Here is a 13,466-nt window from a genome sequence, read left to right as displayed (position 1 = left end):
CGCCTCCTGGGTTCATGCCATTCTCCTGCCTCAGCCTCCCGAGTAGCCGGGACTATAGGCACCCGCCACCGCACCCGGCTAATTTTTTGTATTTTCAGTAGAGACGGGGTTTCACTATGTTAGCCAGGATGGTCTTGATCTCCTGACCTCGTGATCCAACCGCCTCTGCCTCCCAAAGTGCTGGGATTACAGGCGTGAGCCACTGCACCCGGCTGGAAATTGCTCTATTTATTTCCTGAAGTTTCCATTTCTTTTATCTCAACTGCTTCATCAAACTTAAGCAACTCCTATTATTAAGCTTTCCTCTCTCTCTAATATTCAACAGACTTTTGCCTTGTTTTCCTCCTTTTTCAAAGTTATTCCCAACCTTGGGTCAGAAACAATTTGGAGATTCCCATTTGCCTCATAGGGTGATGAGTTGTACTATTCCTATGGAATAAACTACGCTTGGCACTGAGGCCATTCATGTAATTTTATTGGAGAAGAATTTCTGAGGCTATGGTTTTTCACTTTTTGTGTTTGTCATTCATTTCTGTATCACTGCCTTAATTGATCTTCCTGATAATATAGACTTTAACGTACTAGGGTATTTTATAGCTGGTCATGGGATTTTTCACTCCCATTAGGATCCTGTTCGCTTCTTGAACTCAGTATTCATGGATTCTACTACATTTACTGGCACTGAGTACTTAATCAAAAGTTGCTCATCAAATAAACGTTCCAAGTGTAGTCTACACAGAAAGACAAATTGGCATAAATCAATTGGCTTTACATGACCTTAGAGTTAGAGAGGACCTTAAATTGATAGAGTAACATTTTCAATTATGTACTAAATTCCTATGGAAGGTTTGTTTTCGATGATGTACATCCACTTATTGAAGTGTGGAAGCTTGTTGTTCATGTATAATGAGGCTTGTTGATCTGAGTGAAAGATTTGGTGTCATAGTCTATATTATTTTATTGTATCATCTTGCTGTTTCTACTTGAAAATTCTAGTGTTACCTACAAATATGACTACTTACATTGTCCAAAAAATATTCCCCCCTTTAACAAATGTAATCATAACACAAAATACAGATGATTGAACAATATGTGTATTTACTTGATCATCAATTCCTTTACATCTTTTATGATCTAAATTCTTTTCAGTCCTCATGATCAAAGATTATTCTGTTTATATCTGGATATTTATATCTTTCCTGAAAGTTGGAAAGTTTTCAGTTTTTTTTAATAAGCTTTCTGTCCCTTTGTTCATTCCTTCTCTTTCTTGATTCCTGTTAATTCAAATATTTACCCTCTTTATGCTGCCCCATAAATCCCATAAGTTTTCTTCACTCCTTTTTATTCTGTTTTTCTCTTCTGAGTGTATGTTTTCTAATAATATGTCTTCAAGTTCATAGGTTATTTCTTCTGCTTTATCAATCCTGCTGTTGACACCAGATTGCATTTTTCATTTCATTCAATGTATTTTTCATCTTGAGAACTTCTAGAGTTTTTAAATCATTTCAGTCACTCTGTTAAATTTCCAATTTTGTTCATGTATTGTCTTTCTGATTTTGTTGAATTGTTTCTCTGTATTTTCTTAAAGTTTGCTGCACTTCCTTAAAACAATTATTTTTGAATTCTTTGTCAGAAAGTTCATATATCTCCATTTCTTTCTTTTTAATTTAAAATATATAAATAAAAAATTGTTTTTAAAAAAATTAAAAATCACAATACAACAATAAAAATAAAACAAATTTTTAAATAGAGTATAAAAACTATTTACAGAGCATTTACACTGTATTCAGTATTATAAGTACTTTAGAAATGATTTAAAGTATACAGGAGAATGTGAATAGCTGATATGCAAATACTATGCCATTTTATATAAGAGACTTCAACATCAGTGGATTTTGTTATCTGCAGGGTGTCCTGAAACCAATCCCCTGCAGATAATAAGGAATGACTTAATACAGAGAAGAAAAGTGAGAGGTTAACCCAGGAATAAAGCATCGACCAGCTGAATGTTGCATTACTTGAACACATGAGCATTGTAAACCCTATAGTAGGTCTTCCCATCTGGTGAGAAAGATCTCATCTTGTTGATTATTCCTTCAGGCAGAAAATTGTCACTCAGAGGGGATGCTGTGTCTCACTATTCTTATTTTCTGGAACTGTTTTAATGGTATTTTATTTGGGCTTTAAAAATCGATCCTAGCCACTATAGGCATAGTGGCTCATGCCTATAATGTCAGGATTTTGGGAGGTTGAGGCAGGAGGATCACTTGAGCCCAGGCTGTTCCCAGACCAAAGCAAAGGTCGGGCTGCTTATTCTCACGGCCCATTAATGAGATGCAGATGAACTAGGGAGGAAGAGAGTTTTTATTTCTGTAGCTGGTTACAGGGAGAAGGCCTGGAAATTATCACCAGATCAACTCAAAAATTACAAAGTTTTCCAGAGCTTATATACCTTCTAAGCTATATGTCTATGTGTAAGTGTGCGTTCATCTAAAGACATAAGTGATTAACTTCTTTTAATCTATAACTAAGATCTGAGTCCTGAAGACCTTCCTCTGGAGCCTCAGTAAATTTACTTAATCTAAATGGGTCCAGGTGCTGGAGTGATTACCCTTATCTTGTCTCCCAATAGATCATGGAGGTTTAGGGAGTTCCTTCAGACCCCCAATAAACTTGTTTGTGGAGGCCTGGGGAGTTTCTTCAGACCCCCAATAAAACTTGTTTAATCCTAAATGGGTCCTGTTAAGAATTCCTTCATTATCTTCTCATGTTTCAGGGCCCAGGAAAGGCCTAGGCAAAACTCTGGGTAGGCTTTTTTTTTTTTTACATTCCAGCCTTTGTATAAAGGCACTGGCTCTGTCAGTTTTTAATATTTAACTTAACTACTCAGTCAGTGCTGAAACAGTTGTTACAGAGGCCTGCGTTAGTAGGACCTGGCCTGCCACAAGGTGTTTGAGACCAGTCTGGCCAACATAGCAAGACCCCATCTCTACCGAAAAAAAAATGAAAAAAAAATTGGTCCTTTGTGAATTGTTAAAGATGTTCTATATTCTCTGGAATGGAGTAACAAGGGGCATCCAATGGACTTGTTTTGAACCTGTAAAAGTGTAGATACCTTCAGGGTCCTGCCTGGGCAGCCAGGCAAGCCACCTCTCATCTTACTTCTCTTTGCATGCCTGGAACTTTCTCTATATTGCACCTTCAATAGTAAGAATAGAACTTGTGGCAAAGTCATTGGAATGGTTTTGTTTGGAGTTGTGTGTGGTTCCTGTCCACAACTCCAAGTGAAGTTGCTCAGGACTCACAAGGTCTTTTAAAAAAAACAAAAAAACAAAACGTGTCTGCTCATGCGCAAAGAAACTCCATCTAAAATGTTGAGGCCAGGCGCAGTGGCTCTCACCTGTAATCCCAGCACTTTGGGGGGCTGAGGCCAGTGGATCGCTTGACGTCAGGAGTTTGAGACCAGCTTGGCCAACATGGCAAAACCCCGTCTCTACTAAAAATACAAAAATTAGCCTGGCATGGTGGTGGCTGCCTGTAGTCCCAGCTACTCAGGAGGCTGAGGCAGGAGAATTGCTTGAACCCGGGAGATAGAGGTTGCAGTGAGCCGGGATCGTGCCACTGCACTCCAGCCTGAATGACAGAGCAAGATTCTGTCTCAAAAATAAATAAATAAAAATAAAAAAATAAAATGTTGAGGAAACCATCATGGGGGAGGACAATAAACAATGGAAGCCACACCAGGCAGAAAAGAGTATCATAAGCAAAGAGCCCCAGAGGAAGGGATTCCCATACCTGGTATCCAAGATGCTCCCAAGAATACAAAACTAGCAGAAAAAATGTTTCTTTCTATTTTGGCTCCCTCACTCATGGGAATGAAATTGTTCAGAGAATAGAGTTAGAACGGAGTGATTAATTTAATGAGCATTCATGAGAATTCAACCTCTAAGTCTGATAGTAAATATGCCCCTTACACCTGTTACTTACTGCTCGAATGTTCCAAGAAGCAGGGAGTTCAACTTTCAGAGGACTTACGCCCGAGGCCACATCTCCGTCCATCCCTGAAGCTGAGTTGAACCTCCATCACCCAGGGAAGAAAGGACCTAGGGAACTAGAGGCTCAGCAATGCCCCGGAGCATCTGAGGTGGCGAACAGGTATGGAGGCAGGCAGAGCTCTTAAAGGAAGAACTTTGGCGGTGGAAATGGGGACAGTGTGGTGAGGACAGTCCATTCACTTAAAGCAACCTGCACAATGAATTCCTGTGTCTCTCTTAGCTCTTCCTCTTAGCTCCCTCTCAGGTGTCTTCCTACCCCTTCCAGGACCAAATTCTGAGGCTCTTTCACCTTCCTAATAAAAATTGATCTTCTGTTAGCTTCTAGTATCTCTCAAAAGTTTCTCACCCAGCCGTCTTAGCTGTTTTTCTGGAGCCATTTAAAGTGCTTCCAAGAAATAAAATAAGAAAAACAAAAAAGAAAAAGAAAAAATAATAAAAATGCTTCCATTCTCCTGTATCAAAGATGCTCCTATATTGTTTACTCATAATATCTTACTCAGTTACTCATTCATTCATTCATTCACTAAAGAAACGTTCCCTGAGATTTCATAGTTAGCACTTGCAAGCCCATTGCATACATCTTCTGACATTAGTTTGCTTAATATTTCTGTGTCTCGGTCTCCATATCTGTAAGATGAGTATAATAGTCATATCCGCTTCATGGGGTTAAGATGAGAATTAAATTAGATCTACCCTATGATCCACTAATCCCACTGCTGGGTATATATTCAAAAGAAAGGAAATCCATGTATCGTTTTTGGTTTTGGTTGTCGGTTTTTTGGTTTTGGGTTTTTGGTTTTTTGAGACGGAGTTTTGCTCTGTCACCCCAGCTGGAGTGAAGTGGTGTGATCTCAGCTCACTGCAGCCCCCGCCTCCCAGGTTCAAGTGATTCTCCTGCCTCAGCCTCCTGAGTAGCTGGGATTGCAGGTGCCCGCCACCACACCCAGCTGATTTTTGTATTTTTAGTAGAGATGGGGTTTCTCCATGTTGGCCAGGCTGGTCTTGAACTACCGACCTCAGGTGATCCACCCATCTCGTCCTCCCAAAGTGCTGGGATTACAGGCATGAGCCACCATGCCCAGCCTGGAAATCTGTATATCAAAGAAATATCTGTACTTCCATGTTTATTGCAGCACTATTCACAATATCCAAGATATGTAATCAACCTAAGTGCTTATCACTAGATGAATGGATAAAGAAAATGTGGTACCTAAATGAAGGAATACTATTCAGAATGAAATCCTGCCAGTTGCTGCAACAGGGATGAGACTGGGGGTCATTATGCTAAGTGAAATAGGCCAGGCACAGAAAGACAAATATTGCATGTTCTCGCTCATATGTGGGAGCTAAAACATGTTGATCTCATGGAGGTAGAATGTAGAATGATAGTTATCAGCGAGTGGGAAGGGTAGGGGGTGATGAGGCAAGGTTGACTCATGGGTATAAAAATATAGTTAGAAGGAATACGTTCTAGTGTTTGACAGCACAGTAGCGGATTATAGTTAACAATAATTTTTTTTTTTTTTTTTTTTTTGAGACAGAGTCTCTCTCTGTCGCCCAGGCTGGAGTGCAGTGGTGCGATCTCGGCTCACTGCAGGCTCCGCCTCCCGGGTTCACACCATTCTCCTGCCTCAGCCTCTCCGAGTAGCTGGGACTACAGGCGCCCGCCACCGCGCCCGGCTAATTTTTTGTATTTTTAGTAGAGACGGGGTTTCACCGTGGTCTCGATCTCCTGACCTCGTGATCCGCCCGCCTCAGCCTCCCAAAGTGCTGGGATTACAAGCGTGAGCCACCGCGCCTGGCCTAACAATAATTTATTGTATATTTCAAAATAGCAAGAAGAGGAGATTTGAAATGTTCCCAACACAAATAAATGATAAATGTCTGAGGTGATGGATATGCTAATTACTCTGCTGTGATCATTATATATTGTATGCATATATCAAAATAGCACATGGACCCCATAAGTATATACAATTATTATGTATCAATTTTTTAAAATAACTATAATAAACATTTTAATTTAAAATGAGGATTAGATTGGCCGGGTGCGGTGTCTTACACCTGTAATCCCAGCACCTTGGGAGGCTGAGGCAGGTGGATCACAAGGTCAGGAGATCGAGACCATACTGGCTAACACAGTGAAACCCCGTCTCTACTAAAAATACACAAAAAATTAGCCGGGCGTGGTGGCAGGCGCCTGTAGTCCCAGCTACTCGGGAGGCTGAGGCAGGAGAATGGGGTGAACCCGGGAGGAGGAGCTTGCGGTGAGCCGAGATCGCACCACTGCACTCCAGCCTGGGCTACAGAGTGAGACTCCGTCTCAAAAAAAAAAAAAAAAAGAGGATTAAATTAAAGATCATGCACAATTTTTAATAGTCTCCAAGATCTAGTGAACACCTACTCATGTTAATTATTATTAATGCATTATTATAAACACATTTTCATTCATTAAATCAAAAAATTGTGATGATGGTCAAATGAACTAAGACATATAAAATATATGACAAGTGCTTGACATGCAAAAGTCCTTAATAGATTTTAGCTATTATTACTTTTAGTTGTTGAGTATTTACAAGTTTCCAGTCCCTGTTCCAGGAATTTTATATTCTTGGATTTTTTTAAAAAAAATTTCTTTTTAAGTTCAAGGGTACATGTGCAGTTTTGTTACATAAGTAAATGTGTGTCATGAGGCTTTGTTGTACAGATTATTTCATCGCCCAGGTATTAAGCCTAGCACCCATTAGTTATTTTTCCTGATCCTCTCCCTCCTCCCCCTCCACCCTCCAATAGGCCCCAGTGTGTGTTGTTTCCCTCTGTGTGTCCACGTGTTCTCATCATTTAGCTCCCACTTACAAGTGAGAACATGTGATATTTGGTTTTCTGTTCCTCTGTTAGTGTGCTAAGGATAATGGCCCCCAGCTCCATCCATGACCCTGCAAAGGACGTGATCTTGTTATTTGTTATGGCTGCCTAGTATGCCATGGTGTATATGTGCCACATTTTCTTTATCCAGTCTATCATTGATGGGCATTTAAGTTGATTCCATGTCTTTGCTATTGTGAATAGTGTCGCAATGAACATACTCGTGCATGTGTCTTTATAAAAGAAGGATTTATATTCCTTTGGGTATATACCCAGTAATGGGATTGCTGGACCACATAGTATTTCTATCTTTAAATCTTTGAGGAATAACCACACCGACTTCCACAATGGTTGAACTAATTTACACTCCCTCCAACAGTGTATAAGCTGTTCCCTTTTCTCCACAACCTCACCAGCATCCATGCTTGTTAATGTTTGAAATGATGGAGATGTATTTTCTAAGAGATTCAACTGTACATATGAATGCTACTTTTATTTTCCCTTGGACTCACTTTTTTATTAATTTTTATTTTTGAATAATTTGGATTTACAGAGTAGTTACAGAGAGAGTACAGAGTTCGCATAATTCCCTTACCTATTCCCATGGGAACTAGATAAAAGCAATGGTTGAAAAACATTCTGAATGTCCCTCTGAATGCCACCTTAGAAGGGCTACTGCTTTTTACAGATTTGTTTTGCTTCAGCTGCCTTACTAAAATCATGCTCAGTTAAAATAAGTTTTCAGGCTGGGCGTGGTGGCTCATGCCTGTAATCCCAGCACTTTGGGAGACTGAGGTGGGCGGATCACAAGGTCAGGAGTTCGAGACCAGCCTGACCAACATAGTGAAACCTCGTCTCTACTAAAAGTACAAAAATTATCTGGGCGTGGTGGCATGTGCCTGTAATCTAAGCTACTCAGGAGGCTGAGGCAGGAGAATTGCTTGAACCCAGGAGGTGGAGGTTGCAGTGAACCGAGATCGTGCCCCTGCACTCCAGCCTGGGAGAAGAGCGAGACTCTGTCTCAAAAAGAGAAAAAAAGAAGAAAAAAGAATAAGTTTTCAGCTACCAATCCATTATCCACAGCCAATCCATCATCTGAAAACAAAGTTATGTTGCCTTTTTAATATAGGTCTCATTTCTTTTTCTCCTTGTATTGCATTCGTTGAAACTTCCAGGGCACTGACAAATAATTACTAATAATAAACATACGTTTCCTTTTTAATTCTTAAAGGAGAATTCTCCTGTTGTTCCTGCCACACAGCCTTGCCAGGGCATTTTTGGAAGTAAGTTCTGTTTATTTAATTCCTTTCTTGGTTATTGATCTGTTTTCCTCCATCCTGAATCAACTTTGGGCACTTATATTTTTCCAGAAATAAATTTGTTTCTTGGGGATTTTCACATTTTTTAAATTATACTTTAGGTTTTAGGGTACATGTGCACAATGTGCAGGTTTGTTACATATGTATCCATGTGCCATGTTGATTTCCTGCACCCATTAACTCGTCATTTAGCATTAGGTATGGATTTTCACACTTTTAACATGGCGTTATAAATAACATTATCTTGCAAAGTTGAGCGTTGCCTTATCTCTGTGTTCATTTTTTTCTCATTCTTGGTTGTAGGCCTTTCTGCTCTTTCTCCCTCTTTGTATCCCTTTTGTTACACTTCTGTCTAATTTTTTCTATTTGTTTGTGTTTGCCAAAGAATTAGCTCTGGAATTTATTTTTCAGTTCCAGAATATTTCTTCTTTTTAGTTCATTAACTCTGCTTTGATCTTTATTAGCTACTCTTTTCTGTTTTAACAGAATGTTAAATGTTTTCTGATAATTTTTAACAAAATCAAATTTTACAATATTGATTTTGTAACATTTGTATTGACAATATCTTCAAATTTTTAAGTTTTTATTTCTTGAGGATAGACTACACATGTACTCATTTGCAATTTTCAAACAATATACTAAAAAAGTAATCTAAAAATCAAGATTAATATTAACACTCAAAGATGATCCTTCTCATACTTTGGGATATGTTGTTATAGATCATTTTTTTTGGTGCCAATATGTGTATAATTATAAGAGATCCATAGGCCGAGTTCATTTCTGTAGCTCAGAAAAGGAGACCAAATGTCTTTTCATAGCAGTATCTGAAATGTTTTCTTTCCACATGTTCCACATGATGGAATTTTGCATTCTTCTTTTCTTTTTTTTTGAGACGGAGTCTCACTCTGTCGCCAGGCTGGAGTACAGTGGCGCGATCTCAACTCACTGCAACCTCCACCTCCTGTGTTCAAGCAATTCTCCCTCAGCCTCCCGAGTAGCTGGGAGTAGCTGGGATTACAGGCGCGTGCAACCATGCCCAGCTAATTTTTGTATATTTAGTAGAGACGGGGTTGCACCATGTTGGCCAGGATGGTCTCCATCTCTTGACCTCGTGATCTGCCTGCCTTGGCCTCCCAAAGTGCTGGGATTACAGGCACAAGCCACCGCCCCTGGCCGGAATTTTGCATTCTTACTCTTGTTTCATACAGACATTTCAATTCCCTCAGTGAAAGGGGTATGTCATTGTTAATTTTACTTTTTTAGATTAACAGTAAAAATAAAACATTTTCTCAAACATTTATTACCCTTTTTACAGTTCATTTTATGAAGCTTTAATATTCTATTTATTTTCCCCAGCAATGCATTAATATTTCAATGATTTATAATTTTCTTTATAAAGATACTAACTTTTGTCGGTTAAATAGATTATTTTTGCATTCTAACTTTCTGCAAGGCACATTTTCTCATTCAGAATTTTTCAATTTATGGTTCCAGTTGCTGACCTCTTTTTTCTATCAAAGGGGAATTATTCAGAAAGAATTTATACTTTCAAAGATTACGTCTATCCACGTATAAATTTACATAATCTATGTTTATCTATGTTTTCTTCAGATAGCTTATGTAGTCTCTTGTTTGCTTGAAATGTACTTGGGACTACAGAGATGGGATTTGACATTATTTTTTCTAAATAATTAATCATTAAACACTTATTTATACCTTTAAAAAACACTATTTAAAATAACTAAAGGAGGCCAGGGAAGATGGCTCACACCTATAATCCCAGCACTCCGGGAGGCTGAGGTGGGTGGATCACGTGAGATCAGGAGTTCAAGACCAGCCTGACCAACATGGTGAAACCCCATCTCTACTAAAAATACAAAATTAGCCAGGAACGGTAGCACATGCCTATAATCCCAGCTACTTGGGAGGCTGAGGCAGGAGAATCGCTTGAACCCAGGAGGCGCAGGTGCAGCGAGCCAAGATCGCGCCATTGCACTTCAGCCTGGGCAACAAGAGCGAAACTTCATCCAAAACAAACAAACAAACAAACCACAAAACAAACAAAAAACTAAAGCATAATTGGATTGCTTGTAACACAAGGGATAAATGTTTGAGAGGATGGATGCCCCATTCTCCATGATGTGATTCTTATGCTTTGCATGCCTGTATCAGAACATCTCATGTACCCCATAAGTACATACACCTATTATGTACCCACAAAAATTAATAATAAGTTGTAAAAAGAGAAATAGTGAATAAGACCTAGTATTTGCTAGCACAACAGGGTGAGTATAGTCAAAATCAATTTAACTGTACATTTTAAAATAACAAAAAGAGTATAATTTGATTGTTTGAAACACAAAGGATAAATGCTTGAGGGGATGGATACTGCATTTTCCATGATGTCATTACCATATGCATTGCATGCCTGAATCAAAATATGTCATGTAGCTCATAGAGATATACACTTACCCACACAACTTAAAAATTAAAAAATAAAAAAAATTTTTTAAACACACTAAAGTATCCAGAAATAAAAAATGCAAGTTAACATGATAAAAATTACACATTCTAAATCACAGTGAACATCATATTAAATTACAAAACTCTAGGGTTATTCTATTTAAAAAAGAAGAAGAAAAAGAAGAATGCCAACTCCTACCATAAATTTTAAAAGGATTCTAAAATTTCAAACCAATGCAATAAGACCTAAAAGAGAAATAGGTGTTATTAATTAGTATTATTTGGAGAAAATAGATGAAATTTAGAGAAAAACATGAAACTAACAAGATAACCCAGAAAAAGAACATGGCACCTCATCAATACAAAAAAATCAAATGACTTCCTAATATAATACAAACAGCAGAGATGTTATGTGGGGGAGTATTACATTAAAATATTAAGAAATTAACATAATCTATATGTGTATTTTTAACACATGAACAAAAATGTTTACCCAAAAAAGGATTAAAATATGCAGAGGAACATTTCTGCTACTAGAATGAGAATTTGAACATACTAAAGATGCCAATTTCTCTCCAAATTAATTAATAACTTTAATGTAATCTCCAATAAAATTCCAATGGCATTTTTCTTGCAACATGGCTAGAGGATTCTAAAGCTCATCTGGGAGGATAAACTGGCACATCAGAAATAAAATTATGAAAAAAACAATACTAAGCAAATTTCTCAACTCAATGTTTAAGTATATTTTGAAGATAGACAATTAAAAGCAATTCTTCTGCCTCAGCCTCTCTAGTAGCTGGGACTACAGGTGTGTGCCACCACGCCCAGCTAATTTTTGTATTTTTATTAGAGACAGGGTTTCACCATGTTGGCCAGGCTGACCTCGAACTCCTGACCTCGTGATCTGCCCACCTTGGCCTCCGAAAGTGCTGGGATTACAGGCGTGAGCCACCGCGCCCAGCCGGAAATATCTTAATTAAAAAAAACAAAACAAAACTGAGAAAGGCCATCTACAGATTATCCTAAGAGAAGAAAATATAAAACTATAATTAATCAACAACTTCTTTGTCTTTAAGAAAACTTAGAAAGTAAGTAAAAGTCCAACATGGGCAAGTTTTAAAGAGCCATTTCCGTATGGCAGAATATTTTGATCTGAGGGAATCAGATGACGGAAAATGGGGATAAAATTTAATTCTATATCTAAAAACTCTAGGGCTTTTCTATTTCAAAGTTCCATTTTTGTTGAGTTTAGGTAGGGAGATTGATGATATAAATGAAATGTAAACAATGATTATTAAAAATAGTGGTTATTATTTTTTAGCAGAAGGGGCATCCAAGATCCAGGGGATTTAACATGTAGAAATTACAACTGGGCACAGTGGCTTGCACCTGTAGTCCCAGCTACTTGGGAGGCTGAGGCAGGAGGATCACTTGAGCCCAGAAGTTCGAGACTGCAGTGAGCTAGGATGGCGCCACTTCACTCCAGCCTGGGCAGCAGAGCAAGAACTTGTCTCTAAAACAAAATGAAAAATAAATTACAGGAATGCAGCACAATAGAAGAAAAAGCCTTCTGAGGATTGAAATTCTGCCTAGAATTAGGGAATTCTCATTGCCTGATTTCCTAATCCCCATGCCTTAGGCAGAAAGGGCAAGAGCAGCCACCAGGGATGCTGGGGAGGGAATGATTGCTTAGGGATACAGGCAAGCGCTGAAGCAATAGTCCTCAAACTTGAGTGTGCATCAGAATTCCCTAGAGGGCTTGTTAAAACCCAGAATGCCGGCCGGGCACGGTGGCTCACGCCTGTAATGCCAGCACTTTGGGAGGCTGAGGCGGGCGGATCATCTGAGGTCAGGAGTTTGAGACCAGTCTGGCCAACATGGATAAACCCTGTCTCTCCTAAAAACACATCACACACACACACACACACACACACACACACACACACACACACACAGTTACCTCAGCGTGGTGGTGTGCGCCTGTAGTGCCAGCTTCTCAGGAGGCTGAGGCATGAGAATTGCTTGAACCTGGGAGGCAAAGGTTGTAGTGAGCTGAGATTGCACCATTGCACTCCAGCCTGGGCAACAGAGTGAGACTCTGCCTCAAAAAAAAAAAAAAATTAAGATTAAAAGGCCAGACGCGGTGGCTCATGCCTGTAATCCCAGCACTTTGAGAGGCCGAGGCGGGCAGATCACAAGGTCAGGAGTTCAAGACCAGCCTGACCAACATGGTGAAACCCCATCTCTACTAAAAATACAAAAATTAGCTGGGCATGGTGGTGCATGCCTATAATTCCAGCTACTCAGGAGGCTGAAGCAGGAGAATTGCTTGAACCCGGGAGGTGGAGGTTGCAGAGAGCCCAGATTGCGCCACTGCACTCCAGCCTGGGTGAAAGAGCGAGACTCCATCTCAAACAAACAAACAAACACCAGCATGCTGGCTCCATACCCAGAGTATCAGATTCAGTTGGTCAGGTGGGCATGATAAGGCGCATGTCTAATGAGTTCCCAGGTGATGCTGATGGGGCTGTTCCAGGAACCACAGTTTGAGGACCAATAATGTAGAGATGACTTCTCCAGGTAGTGATGGTAACTGTAACTTGTTGGCAAAGAAATCCAATAATTAGCCAAAATGCATGATTTCTTGAGTTCCCTGGGTTTGAATAAAGGATATTGCAGTCATTCTGGGGAGTTCCTATTTGGAGTAAATTTTGTGTGGCTGTTTTTTTTTTTCCTCCTTCTCAGCGAACCCAGCGGCCCC

The sequence above is a fragment of the Nomascus leucogenys genome, chromosome 10, assembly GCF_006542625.1.
Source record: "Nomascus leucogenys isolate Asia chromosome 10, Asia_NLE_v1, whole genome shotgun sequence".
NCBI classification, from domain to species: domain Eukaryota; kingdom Metazoa; phylum Chordata; class Mammalia; order Primates; family Hylobatidae; genus Nomascus; species Nomascus leucogenys.
The sequence above is the reverse complement of the archived record's forward strand: the minus strand, read 5'-3'. Positions refer to the sequence as shown.